Raw genomic sequence first — 16,174 nt, 5'->3', positions numbered from 1 at the left:
AATGAGTACCCATAACTGTACATACATAATAATATATTTACTTTGTGTTTAGAGATTTTCCACAGTGTGAAAATATTAACCTTTACGAATAAGCTTATTTAAAGGATTAATGAGTATACATGGATCGTATTTAAATGACAGATATTTAATTTGATGACCAGACTTTATGACTGGTGAAAGATAATTTGCAATAAAATTGATGATTGCTCCGACCGCTCGTAGAACAGAATTTATGTAAACTTAGAATGTAGACTTTCTCCCAGGAAGATTTTTATGACTACCCAAAGAGTAAACTATATGAGAGGTCCAATATTGAATTAAACTCTGGAGGAAGTTCATTTTGCCGAAACCAGTCCTAAACACAATTTTACTTGTGGCCAGATCTACTATAAAAAGAAGTCTATGATCTAGACTAATCTGTCCGAAACAGACCCGTTTTACTTGAAAGTTAACTTTTGTTTGGTCTTCTCTACAATAATGAAAACATGCAATGATTTATGAATATTATTTGAGTATCGACTTCCGATCAGTGTAAACATAAGACCGATTAAAAAGCTTACCTGTCTCAATGACTGACATGACTGGTCTGTCAAATAGCAGACCTGTCTACAAGACATGGTTTACACCTGACCTGTCCACAGATCTTGTCTGGTCAAAGCTTACCTATTCACAGGCCTAGTCTAGTCAGGCAAACCTTCCCTTAGGTCTCATATCTGGACTGGTCAAGCTTACGTTTCCTGCCCCATTAGACCTGTCATTGATCTGGTCTGATAAGGATAAAGTTAACTTGCAGGTCTGCTGAAATACCATAAGGACAGCTCTAAGTATACTTTAGTCAGCACTTATGTGTTGACATGAATTATCATTAATATGGTTATAATTATAAATTAACTGTTTACAAAACTATACATTTTTTAAATACTAAGGCCTTTCTACCTCAGGAATAGATTACCTTAGCTGTATTTGGCAAAACGTTTAGGAATTGTTGGTTCTCGATGCTCTTCAACTTTGTATTTTATTTGGCCTTTTAACTTTTTTTATTCGAGCGTCACTGATGAGTTTTTTGTAGACGAAACGCGCGTCTGGAGCAAATGCAAAATTTCAATCTTGGTATCTATGATGAGTTTATTCATACAGGTTAGGACTGCGCTTATCTGTACATTACGGTCATTGAGATCTAAAACGTCACAACAGAAACGGACAGCGGAAATACATTTAACAGACCGGGCGCGTCAGAGCACTTACACATCCCCACAACAAAATAGATACTAAATCTGTGAGTACTCGCAGTTACTGACAGCTAGTTCAAAGCCAATAAACATTCCGTGTCTACTTCACAGATTATACAAGACGGTATTGAGTTAAATATTATAGATAAAAAACACAAGAAATCATGTATCTAAGACTAAAAAAGTTAATTAATACGCCTTGAACGCCATATGAAACTTGAGTATATATTGATAATTATCTAACAAACAGTAATCTGGACATTGGTCAAGACCAACAAGGTAAAGAATTTCCGTCTAACGGTCCAAATCTATCATCACAATCTAAAACAAAGGCGTTACCTCGATCCATTACAGGGCACAGCGACCGTTATAACAGACCTTAGATATATAACATGGTCATTATGAAAACAAACTTCTATTAATTAATGAATCATCATACTATATAGAACCTTACGCAAGTGACTTTTTGGTATAGATACTCTCTTACATATATCTGTGACAATTTATGTTCAATGTGATGGGTAATGTGTGATATTTGAGAAGACATGCCACAATTTCTGATGTATTTGATGCAAGGGGAGTGGGTAAGGAAAGAAGGTGTCAGATAACGATAAAGTAATGGCAAATATAGCAAATTGGTGATTTATAAGGCGGTTATTGAAAATTAAATTTAACAAAATGCAATGATACAACATATAATATACAAATGTTGTTTCTAGATTTACCTTCATCAGGAACGCTTTAATCGAAAATTTCTTTTAATGTCAGATTTGCCTATGGGAGTTGGAATCTCATGATCTAAAGTTTTACCCGGAGTCCGTTTATCAGTCAATGTTTTTTGTTGAAAGACTGTTCTGATGCACTAATAGTCTGCGTATTTTGTGCTGCTCGAATCAGGTTTAAAGGTTTTACCCGGAGTCCGTGTATCAGTCAATGTTTTCATTGAAAGACTGTTCTGAAGCACGAATAGTCTGAGTATTTTATGCTGCTCAAATCATGGTAAAAGTAGCCCAACAACCACCCCCTTCCGTAGCTTCCAAATATATAGGTACTCGAATAAAGAATTGTTAATAGAACAGATAACCACTGGTAATCTGTAATATTTTTTATTGACGACTTCAAATTTATAATTATGAACCTTTGGTTTCAACCGTAGTTATAATCTCTTTAATTAGCTATTGTTAACAAATGCAACCACTATTTTAAAAATATGGTCAATGAAAATAAGATTGAAGTTAGTACGGTAAGGAACTTTTTTAGTTTCCAATTTAAAGCCGCTTTTTCAAGATAAAGGTTCAATTTGGGAAATAAATATGCGAGAAAATAACATAGAACGATTTATATCAAGGTTTTCTAAATTAACTGTGACTTTTATATCCCAAAATAGGCCTAAAATAGAGCTTATTATGATTTGACAAAATCTTCGGTATTTCAATCTTTAGGTTGTGGAAACACACAGAAAGGCTTCGGAAAATTTACTTTGAAAGTCGCATTTGTCATTTGATATCACAAACAAATTGGTACCGGATCTTCTTTGTCAACGCGTGTGATTTATACCAATGAAAATAGGTTTTTCTTATTAAATTAGATTTGATGGAACTTTGGAATTAATGCTAATTGTGACCCCCTAACAAGTATAGAACACTGAGATGTACACTTTCAAAACTATTAGAAATGTAAGCTAAAAACAGGGGCAATATTTTTCCTGTACTAAGTCAGGAATATGCGATTGTTATTCATTTGATGTGTTTGCGCTTTTGAATTTGCCATTTGGTTAGGACTTTGCGTTGAATTTTCCTCGGAGGTCAGTATTTTTGTGATTTTACTTTTGGCTTTATCGAACGTTCAATAACAAAACCTGAAAAATCAATAAAAAGGAAACTTTTACAATACAAAGGAAACTCTTACAGTTCAGAGGTTCAAATATAGTTTTAAATCTAAAAATATTGTGATACACATCATACAAAAATGGTAACCAAGTTTACATTATAATGAAACAGAATACAACTTAAACTACTGTCAAATACTCTGAAGACCGAGTTTTATGGAACATATTAAATGTCGATATATGTACAATAACAACATTTTTTAGAAATGAAATGAAGACAGACAAAAACACAAAACAAAGTACTAGTTGTGAACCTTCATTGTTGTATTTGACTAAAACGCCTTATTGATAAAACGATCGAATCATATGTGTTATTTCAATGAACACGAAATAACACCAAGCGGGACAGAAAAACAACAATCTTTCAGTAACTGCGAGAATTCATAAATCGATACTTTGTGGTTTTTGTTATATGTATTTGTTCTGAGTCCTCATCGGATTTTTACTATCATGAGCAACACAACTAATGACTTAATGACAGGTTTATAAGAATATCGTTTATCACTATCTGCATAAACACCTGTCATTACAATGATGAATCTTCTGATTTTTCTTTTTATGATAAGGAAAATGTGAAGTGGCCTTAATCTTAAAAGCTTTTCACGTCCATCACTTTAATTTTTACATTGGTTATGATTTTTCACTACAGCACTAAGGAGAACTATTTTCTAAACTGTAAAACAACAATTTCCCTTTGATTTATAGATATTTTTGTTCATTTGAAAAAACAAAACCCAACACTGGATTTTTTTTTCCATTTTGCATACAAAAGGATGTGTATTTTGAAAAAAAAAGTATATTGTAATAGGTAGACAAAAATCGTGTACTTGCGAATGCGAGGTTTAAAACAAAGCATATCTGTAACTTGTTTTGTTTAACCTGTTGCTTCAGTGTTAAATAAAATCAGTTATATGCCATGAACATTCTCTCTGTGGGATTATCCTGGTAAAAATATGTAGTCTCATTATTACATTTTTAGCCAAATGATTGGTTATATTGTTAATTTGCTAATGTTGTAACTTGACACGCTGCCAATATCCTTATATAACTTGTCTTTGAAGAGCTACAATCATTCGCGCTGGTCTTACTTAAATAGAGATAAACAGTAAAAGAATGCTTCACACTGTGTAATTATAAACACGAATCTTAGCTACACGTCTCTTCGTCATTGTTTGCGAATCCGGTAAGCGTATTAGAACGTTTCACCTCCTTTACAAGGACAAAATTATGTGCAATAGAGATTTACAGGTACAAAGTAAATCTTGCAAGTTATCTGAAGACATTTGCTCCTGGAAATAGATTGCATTTAATCTATTTTGGTCTTTCAAGCCAAAATCTAAATGAGACTTTTGTGGTGGTTGGTTAATAGTTCCATATACTGGTCTTAAGTGAATCTCTTAGGACATGTTGCACAAAAGTTGATTCGTATCGGGGAAGTTTTATCAAGCTAGCATCTTTCTGTTTAGTATTTGCACCCGAATTTTATTCAGATCACCGTGATCAAATTTGCCTTTCCGTTCCGGATTATAGATCCTTGCAACAGATGTTCTTTTGACAGCAATTGTCAACGCTTCAAACATAGTCTAATTTATGAGGTTGAAGATTTTTTTTAAAGGTTTGTAAATCGTTTTTTCCTCTTTTCCAAATATTGACAATGTGGTGTCACAACCTTTCAAAGCATTTATAGCAGGTACTAGTAAAAACTTTACACATTGCAAGGCATAACAAACTGCATATATTATGTTCAAGAAGAATCTACGACCATCTTTGATGGTTATTGTCCATGTTTGATAAAATAAAAACTCGCCATAGATACCCTGATTTGAAATGTATAAGTCAGACGTGTGTTTCGTCTACAAGAGACTCATCAGTGACGCTCGAATGAAAAAAAGAAAAAAAAGGGCACATAAAGAACGAACTTGAAAGTTGAAGTTTTTACCAAATACAGCTAATGCAATCTATGAAACCACAGTTCCTGGCTGCTTTTTATTGTTTGTGCACACAAAGAATGAGGACATCTGCATCTAGAGACTTTATACATATGAGTTTGAAAGTCCCTTTGGTATCTTTCTCCCCTCTTAAATAACTATTTGACCTTTCTTGTTTTGCCTTTCATTCTCTTCGTCATCAAACAAGACATTCAGGATTATTCGCATCAATGGGTCTACAACATAACCCGCTTGAAAGAGTTTATCGTTATGCGAAGTCAACATAAGGGACTGGGCACAATGACGCTCAACAGAATGTTCCAGTCTAGTATGGATCGGCCATCATTTACCTAAATTTCCTTCCGACTAGAATTTATTTTGGTGTCTTTTAGCAGATTTGATATAAAGGTTGATGTCATATCTATCAAGGACATCAACAACGGTAGCAGCATTGTTTGCATGGTTTCTGTTTTAATGACATGTAGAGCCGAGTACCCGAAAGTGTTTAATGTCTTAACATTTAGCAATAGTACTATAATGGCCATTTTGTCCCTAATACGAACGGTAGCGGATCGATTATACGGTGCCAACTGATGCTGAGAAGTAGCTTCTGATTTTATTTTATGACAAACATCGGCCTTATGTATTTTTATCATGGTGCCGTCCTGGTGAAAAAGAGAGGTAGAAATACATCCGATTTAGCGTAATAGGATTTCTCTATTGTAATGTTTTTATTACACTAAGCAATAACTAGGACAAGACAAATTACTTATTCTGGACTTTTATGTACATTTGGTATCTCCTGACATGCACTTGATTTTAGATTTGTTTGTTAAATCTTAGAAGGTTTTGATTTTTGATATAGGTATTGGGCCGTAGAAGTAACAGTTGTCACCTTCTGCTAACGCACAATTGTCAAACGATTTGACAATTTTTATTAGGGATGTCAGCTCGGTGAAGATTTACTAATCGAGTACTAGTTGGATATACCTAGCGACACTCGAGTACTCGCTCGGGAAAATATCTACAAATGGGAAACACAAAGTTATACCAATTTTACGTATTGCAGGTCGTTTTCATATGGATGTAAATCCCTCAACATTATTACCTAGGACTAGATAATAATCACAGGAATGTTATACCATAATTAATAGCTCATTTACTACATGTACTGTTAAAGAAGACTGGCAATTATTTAATCAATTAATTAATAGACAACTATAGAAAATGTTTTTCTCAAACAACAGCATTTGTGAATCGTAAAAAACACATTTAATGATCAACAAAGGGTTGGTGGAAAATTCAATCGGAAAGTCCCTAATCAAATGGCAAAATCAAATGACAAAACACATCAAACGAATGGACAACAACTGTCATATTCCTGACGTGGTACAGGCATTTTCAAATGTAGAAAATGGTGGATTGAACCTGGTTTTATAGCGCTAAACCTCTCACTTGTACGACAGTCTCATCAAATTCCGTTATATTTACAACGATGCGTGAACAAAACAGACATGATGAATAAAATAGTCAGAATATGGGTACAGCAGTCATCACTTACTTAGCAGAACTTACTGATGCATTTAACCATTCTCTGAGGGTCGACACAGGTTGCAACGAATTTGTTCTTATTTAGAAATATTATCTTTTCAACTTTTTCTGAGACAAGTCGATTGCTCAACTTTGTTACGTTACGTAACTAATAGTTCTGCTGATGAAAATATTTGCTCTGACGGTACAGAAATGATGGAATGACTAAGAGACGATTAGCTTAAAGTGTAAGCCTTGAAAAGGTGCTCTTGTTCGTAGCCTGCATCTGTGCGAGGGAATTTTAAATGACAATTAAACGCAAACAGTCGAAACGTATTCTAATTTTGATCAATATCTAATTTCTCGGGAGGCGCTCTAAATAAAAATGTTTAAATCATTTTGGTATTCGATACTCGAGTACTCGTTGACATCCCTAATTTTTATACAATCATGAAGTTCTTTTGTCATTGGGGATCAAGTTTATTAAGACGCGTTTATTCCAGTTGAGATGTTGATGAGACATTTGAGATGAGACTTTACATCGAAAGGATTTGCCAGTTGCTGGCCCATGGTGAACATGGTATATAATAAGTTTTACATGCCCTTCATCTCGTCGTGAGGCAGTTGGTCTACTTTCCTAATGAGAGGGGGGTTTGGGAGCAGTAACTTTAATTTTGATCTCATTTTTACATTAAATTTAGCGACCATCCATGCTTCCATTATATTGTTTCCCAACCGCTCGAATGATTGGTTTTTTTTTTCACCACACTGCTGAAAAAACATTGACACACAATACATGTTTCTAACAAAAACTTATTCGTTCTCTTTTTTGTACTAGTAGACCCTCGGAGTCACATTTACTTGACTACCTACACTAGCCATTATCCAAAAAATCATATCAAAGATATGCGGTTAACTATTATAAAAAGTTAAATTTAAGCAACAATAATATAACATATTTACAGAAAAGAACAACAATATGTGATCAAAACACAAAATATCTAATAAATCACAGATAATGTACAAAATCATATCGAAACTAACAAATGTATTCTTGAAAAGAACGTCCTCATAATTGAACTTGATAAATTGTTACTACAGATAATGGAGGCGATTGACGGATATAAAATGTACGTACTAAAAAAAGATATGAGTGATCGTTTTATTTCTTTATTTTTAGCAAATCTATCCGGAGTTTGTCCATTGAAATGTGCATGCAGTATCTCCATTATATATTCTTTTCACTCAAATACGAAAATGCTGTTTTTGAATCGTACATTTTCCTCGTATTTAAATACAAATGCGCCAAATTTCTAGCTAAAAACCTGTCATCAAGTTTTAGTATTGTATTCGGAATGGTACTTTATTTATAGCTTCAACATTCCGATGACATTTTGATGATATGTGCAGCATAAACATTTACGAACAGAGCCTAAAATTGTACTAAACACATACATTAAGGGGTACCCCATGAACAAGCTAAATAACAAAAATGTGACAAAAGAAGTTTTTAAGACCAGACGAAAATTGAGATATAGATTAAATTCTATTATTTAATATAATTTCCAATCGGCTGTTATTCCTTTACATTAAACTCGTTAATCTGGCGTCTTTTTCGAGGTTGATTTTTTGTTTTTACTGACTGCTTTACATTAAAGTCATATAGTGATTGTTGAAAAATAATGTTAATCCAATGCTTGAACCAATGCATGCAAATATCATAAACTTAGTCTTCTGTGCACGATTTTATCATTTTTTACGCATCCATTTCGTATAATCGTCAAAATAATATTTCACTCGGTTAGTGTTGTTGTGAAAATATGGCAGCTAATTAATGGTCGTGTTTTGAAGCCGAAGGTTACCGATTGTCACCTTTGTAAACAGTCAACAAAGAATCATAGACATTCAGGTAAGCACGTGTATAACATGTACAATAAGATATAGATTATTTCGATGACGGAACGATGTTTACGTTTGTTTGCCAATTTGGTTTACCCCTTCGCACTTGCGTAATTGCGATCATCGAATTTTTACGAGAAAGGTCACGCTGAGGTAACTGCATACGGAAAACATGTTGACGAATTGTAAATTTCTTCTAAATTTGGACAAATTAAAGAATTTTCTACAGAAAAAAGTATATGTACATAAGTTTTATAATGAAAACGAGCCATTTAGTTTTAAAAAAAACTTATGCATATTTTTTTTTTTTTTTAATTTGAAGTTTCATATGACTTTAATTGTTTTAGGGTAAAGCAGGCAGCAAGTTTTTTCTCGTGAATCATTTCATATTTTATCAAACCAGAGTCTTTAATTGCATACTTGATGTGCTTTTATGTAAGTAGCAAGCCGTGCATTTGTTTTTTATTATTTTGTAAATGGGTAGTTGTTTCATTAACTGCATAATTCAAATAAATCTTACAAATGCAAAAGACGATTTCATTCAGAGTCAAGCATACATTATTAATCTTTAATTAAGATCCATTAACGGCAGTTGTTTAACAACAAAGTCATATTATATTTCCGAATGTTGGTTTATCTCAATTTCAATCCATTTATGGCCAAAACATGTTATAGCCTGTGAGACGAAAACTTAAAATACACTGATTTTGTGTCATGGATGGATACCCCATATCCTTTGTTTTTCTGTAACATAAGAAACACGGACCTGCAAAAATATCAGGAGATAGTAGTAGTAAAACAGCTAATAGAAAATTTGTCTTATTTTAATGTGGTAAGTTTTTTTTTATAGTAGTACACCTTATCGTCAAACAGAAGGCGAAATTACACCTTAATCAATCGACCTAGTTGAACATTGTTTTCAGTCCGCCATTAGATGACATGACAAAAAAAGTGGACAAATTTCATCGTGTCAAGTTTTTTTTTAGATCAAATTAGACGCTTTGTTGATCGACATTGTTTTCTTTATCATTTTTATAAAAGCTTCGACCTTTGATAATCGACATAACGATACTACGATACCTAAACACAAGTCTAGTAAAATTTCATCACAAGGTGAAAATATTTGGTGTTCCTTTTTCGTTCCGAATGGTAAGACTGGTTTGTTTGTGTGTTGGTGTAGGTTTTTCGTAAAGCAGGTGATGAGATGAACACACTGGTAGAATTTTTCATAGTTTGATTCATTATTTAAAAAACTAAAAAAGCAAAATCAAACTAGATTGGATAAAAATAGTTGTTTGTGGTATTTTTTCTAAATTTATTGTGTATACTGATGAATACCTCATACAATTAATGCTTTGAAAATGAAAAATTGATGGCAAGTATGTTTTAATTCGTTTAATCATGATTTATTTTGACTAGTTTATTGCAAGAATTCTAAATTGCGAGATTGTATGAAACACGTGTCAAGTTTAGTAACGTAGTGCTTGTGTGCTTTTTAATATATTTTTGAATAGCAGCAATAAATTACACTACACTCCAGGTGGACTTTGTCATTTCCACGCACCCAACAGCGCTAAGCTATTCTTGTCCACGCTTTGTCCACTCCAGTTGCCAACCTCCAGCACGATACCCATCCTCTAGCGTGGACAGCCGTGGGCAAATTGACACAATGCCCACGGCACATGGTGGATAAGAGTAGACATAATTCCGGTCACAACTCGACATTTTTTGGAAGGTTAAAGGCCTTTCAAACAAAACCTACGTGTATCATCGTTTTTGTAAGCTGAGTAAACAACTTTAATTATTTTAAAAGTTACAGAATTTAAATAAAGAAATGAGGTGTTGTTTATTTTATCGTTTTTTATCTCTATCTCCGTTATCTATTCATTTAAATCAGTCGTTAGGCTTCGAAAGGAAAAAAATAGGAAAATCTATGCACAGAAACTTATTATAAGAAGTCCGACAGTTGTCTGATATTTATTATCACCTCGTGTGATATTACCTGTGTATTACCTACTGGAAGGTCGTAAACTATCTGTAGCTAATTGATAAAATTATAATCTTACCTGTAAAGATATTTTTAGATTTGTGGATGATTACTTCATGTAACATATTTCATATTCTTTGTTAAGACATTTAACAAGAAAACTTCGAAATTGTTCAAGATGCAACTAGATGAATTTCTTTTCGAGACTTTAGTTATTTATCGTGTATTTATCAATTGTGTTTCGATTTAAAACTAGGAAAATTAATCAGTTCTAAAGATATTAAAACTTCATTTTCTTTCGACATAACGTTCCCCGTAAAAGCCTCATTATTTATTCTTCACTGTCAATCTTTTTTACACTCATTTGACCCCTGTCAGCCAAATCACTTGTGTTAAAAGGCACTTTATTTCGCGCAAATCTTAGCTCGTGCAGTGCTTCCTCTGTCTCATTTTTAGACTCATACCTCGAATTTGACATAAGCGGTCATCTCAGTACCAGAATCTATGACAAACGAGACGATTTTGCTTTTGAAATTATCAATTTCCCCCAACTTAGTAGTAATATACCAACTTCACCTGGAATATACATTTCCAAACTCATTCGGTATTCAAGAGCTTGCAGCTGCTACTCAGACTTCGTAAGACGTCACCAGTGTCTGAGTAGAAAGTTGATGACCAGGGTTACGTCATAGAACGTCTCGTCCTCTTTCTAAAAAAGTTCATCGGAAGATACTAAGACCTTGTTGATAAATATTCCGTATCAATTTCACAAATAATACACGATGGTCTTGAAATATAGATTCTAGGTACCGACGTTGTTTATCATCTTAATTACGTGTTATAGTGTTCTTTTTTTTTTGTCTTTGTAAATTATTACTTTTACTGTCTAGTCTATTTTTGGTAGTATCCATTTGACGTGGCTCGGTACTTATACATCCCGTCATTGTGTTATTGTGCTATGGTAAATATTTGTATTCTTGTCTTTCGTTTTTTTTTTTAATAAGCTTTGTCTATATGCCTTTTTGTTTTTCTTTGTTGAGATATTTTTTTTAAAGTGATTAAGACTATATTACAATGTTGACTGCTTTACCCGTATTTTTGACATTTTTACCTATTATGTCAGTTTGTTGGAATTTTATGCGACTGTCATACAAGTGAGAGGTTTAGCTAGCTATAAAACCAGGTTTAATCCACCATTTTCTACATAAGAAAATGCCTGTACCAAGTCAGGAATATGATATGACAGTAACTGTTGTTATCCATTCGTTTGATATGTTTGAGCATTAGATTTTGCCATTTGATTTGGGACTTTCCGTTTTGAATTTTCCTCGGAGTTCGGTATTTTTGGTATTTTACTTTTTTGGCACACTTTCGTAAAATGATGGCACCTACTTTTAACATTTTTCTGTAAAGAGTGATGTTGTGTTCATTTTACGAAATTCATCAAATGATTTTAAAGGGTATTACTAATTGATTTAATTTATCAGAATCGATGTATAAATTGTCTTCTTAAGATTTAAAGTCTCTGTTACATTCGTTTTCTTTATACCTTCCTTTCTTCTGTTTTATAGTTACCAAATTACAATTCTGTTGTCACCTGGGTTAAAGAAATTTAATTGCGTATAATTTTTTTTCTCACAGTTCTCACAAGTATTTAGGGAAATTTTTTGCAAGCTCCCTTTTTCCAAAATACGTTCTTTTTTGTTTTCTAATAAGTTATCAATTATTTTCTATTTTTTCTGTGTGAGACTTTCACAAGTATACAAAAATATCATCTGTTACTTGTTTACTTTCAATTATTAGTCTACTATCTACAGCGGCCAATTTTCTCTAGATATTATCAGTGGATAAAAAAAACTAGCAATTATAACACAAAACGCAGGAAATTATTCTCTACACGATGCATAAGATAAAACGTCCCCATTCTGATTGAACGTGGCTTCAAATTTATACAACCCCCGCAATCAAATTGACGCTTTACTTTAAAAGGGGTTTTACTGCCGGTCAGAGGAAGACCGAGTGACCAGTCTCCGGGGTTCGGAGAGTTCAGAATAAATTTGTTAAATTGCAATGGTCTTAAACTTATCTGAAATCCAACAAATTATTGATTGCAATTTAGACAATTTTTTTATCGTGTTCTTTCCTTCAGGAATTATGCGCGTGGCCCATGTAGTATACAACAAATGAGCATGTACACTATTTCAAAATAAATAACGCAGGTGGTAAATCGACCTTAATCACCTCAATGACTATCTTTTTTTTTTCACGGTCAAACACTTAAGTTTCACCTTTGCCTCTTATATAACATTTATTGTAAATAAAGACAGGGATGGCAGCTCTGTAGTCGAACATTATTTAAGAAACTGTAAAATTACTTTTGCTTGTCGATTTATAATTTTGTTTTAATCTTTGTCTCCACTACACGTGTTCTTAGCTCCACATTTGTGAGGATCATGCTATTGATTGGTTTAAATCTTATTTATCAGGAAGATTTCAAAAGGTAATGAGCAATGATATTGAATCTCATTTCAGAGAAGTTCAGTCAGGAGTTCCAAGGGGTTCCATACTAGGACCTTTGCTTTTTATTATATTTATTAATGATTTATATCTTGTGCTTGGAAATGTTTTTTTCTGAACTTTATGCTGATGAAACAACATTATATAAGTAATCTCCATCAGTAACAGATTTAAATGCATTTATGAATGAAGCTTTTTGTAATGTTATGAATAGGTGTAATGATAATGATATGATATTGAATAGTGATAAGACTAAGGTCATGTTAATTCGTTCTAATAGATAAAATGTTTTTGAAACATAATTAAGTATCACATTTCATAATGAGCATATAATAGACGTCGTTCATAATCAAAAACTGATTGGAATCTATATTGACAAATCTCTCTTCGTGGGAAAATCAAATTGACAAACTTTGTGTAGTAATTGTAAGCTGACTGCATCTTATTGGCCTTCTAAAAGCATAAAAATTCAGTGTTCTAAAACTTTATTATAATGGATATATACTTTCAATTATGGACTTCTGCTGTACCGTGTGTGGAAATGCTTCAAAAACCAATATAGACAAAGTATACAAGTTACAAAAGAGGTCAGCAAGGATCATTTTGAATGCAGGTTTTAATATCTCTTCATCAGTTATGTTTAAAAAGTTAGGATGGCTTATCTTCTATAATAGAATTAAATATTTTATGACAGTGATGGTTTATAAGTGTATGAATAATGTAGCACCTGAATATTTATCTGAACTATTTTCAAGTTGTTCATTTGTTAATAAATACTCATTAAGATTATCTTCCCAAAATAATATATTTGTTCAACGATATCAAACTAATTATGGTAAAGGAACATCTATGTATTCTGGAACCGTTTTGTGGAATGTCTTGCCTTTGACTTTGAAGGAAAGTAAAAGTGTAAACGTTTTTAAAACAGAATGTCAAGCTTATCTCTTGAAAATACAAGAAGAGAACTTTTCGCAATAATAAAGTTATAATTTTACTATAAATATACTTTTTATTTAAGTAAATGGTAGTTGTCTACCTGTACTATATATGTGCTCCTGTATGCAGTGTAGTATGTTTTTGCTTTATTACCCTTTTGTTTATGAATAATTATCTTTTAAAAATTGTGTAATCATATCAGTAGATTAGAAGGCCACGGAGCGTATTAACTGTGTAACCTTCTGAAAATAAAGAATGTATTAATATTATTCTTCTATACTATGAATGTTCAATACCCTTCCCCTTTCACGAATGTGACCTACCGAATTAGAATATTTACCGGATTTGCAATAACATAAGCAACACGACGGGTGCCACATGTGGAGCAGGATCTGCTTACCCTTCCGGAGCACCTGAGAACACTCCCAGTTTTTGGTGGGGTTCGTGTTGCTTAGTCTTTAGTTTTCTATGTTGTGTCAAATGTACTATTATTTGTCTATTTGTCTTTTTTTTTTTTTTTGGCCATGGCGTTGTCAGTTTGTTTTCGATCTATGAGTTTGACTGTCCCTCTGGTATCTTTCGTCCCTCTTTCCGTGTTTTATTAAACTTAATATGTCATAATTTAACTTTGTTGCCTTACTAATTAGACTTTAATTATATCATGTGTATATGAATAACTTTTTATTCAAAAACAGATTGACTTGCTTTTCTTTATCAAACTACGGTGGAAGGGAGGACTAATTATCCATGAGGAGGTCGTACGGTTCAGCACATCTAATTGACTTTCTTCCTGAATACTGGACGAGTCCTTGTAATGTTTTATTAATGGAAATCTTTTAGGGAAGATTCAGTTAATTGCGAGTTCTTGTTCTTTCACAATATTTACATAAGAAAATATTTGCAATATTAATTTATTAAAATAGCGTCTTCTCCAAAAAAAATTAAAAACTTTATTCATGCGTTTTCAAATCTTTTTATTTAAATAACAAAAACGTTAAACACAAGCGATAGCTGTGATAAAGGGGATGGACCTTTGAAATTCGGGTGGGGAGGGGCGGGAGGAAAGTTTTTTTTTCTTACGAATTCGTTGCATTTCGCTTCTCTACGATAGCTACACGACACGTTTTTATCATATAAATTGTTCATGCCCAAGCGAATGTGAGAGTCGACCATTGAAGGGACGTGATTATTTGTTTGAACAAAATTCATATTTTCATTGAATCCAAATCCATTTCTTTTTTTTATGCTTTTGTTGGCTTCTTTGTTATGAAACCGTGGCGGGTCAAGAGTTTCGGGAATCCGTCGATACCCTATGAATTCTTTTCACAAATGTTTTATGCTACCAGGAATCGAAAAATAAAAACAAGTTGCTTACCAAAGAACCCCATGAAATCAGAAAAATGTAATATTTTTCCAACTATCGCTTTGAAGGCAATCAGTCATTAAAACGTATGTCATGCTAGTATGTTATAGCTGCACATAGCTGATAAAAGAAGACACACTTTAAACATTTGATTGATTTTATCTAGGTAATATCCTGCACCATGCATATGCAGGACAATGAATATATATACAAGTTTGTACATTGTTGTGACTAATAAGGTACATTTGTACCATTTAAATAGACAGGTAGTAGTTTTCTCTCTATTTGTGTTATTAAAAATAAAAGGAGATAATTATATGTATCAATATTATTGTTCACTTTCAATTTTAAGAAATCAACCAAACTGTTTTAACAGTAAACGGAACGATGATGATGATGAATACTTAAATGATTGATTTATTGATTGATTGGTGTTAAACGCAATTTTAAACACTTTTGCGCTATTTCGTGGCGGTCAGTTTTTGTTGGCGAAGGAAATCGGAATGCAAGGAGATAACCACCGACCTACGCTAGGAAAATTGACAATCATAGTCAATTAAGATTGGAGTCGAACACCCCTGTCACGTGCCGAATTCGAACTCTGAACTTCAGTGTTGACTGGCAATTGATACAGTGATTCGACTATTTAAACCTCGCGGCCACTGATACCTTTCTCTTTTTAGAAAATATTAACGCATGCAAAAGCAATATAAACATGATTAATTACAGGTCCTTACAGCCCTGGTGTAAACTTCTCAAAAAAACGTGTATGCTGTAATGGTGCAATGGTAAAAGGTGTATGGTGCTATGGTATATGGTGTAAGGGGAATGGTATAATGGTGTAACGTGCGATCGGGAATGGTGTGAACGAATGGTGTACGACATTTAAAAGTATGC

Source organism: Mytilus californianus, unplaced genomic scaffold (assembly GCF_021869535.1).
Source record: "Mytilus californianus isolate M0D057914Y unplaced genomic scaffold, xbMytCali1.0.p SCAF_13, whole genome shotgun sequence".
NCBI classification, from domain to species: Eukaryota; Metazoa; Mollusca; class Bivalvia; order Mytilida; family Mytilidae; genus Mytilus; species Mytilus californianus.
The sequence above is the reverse complement of the archived record's forward strand: the minus strand, read 5'-3'. Positions refer to the sequence as shown.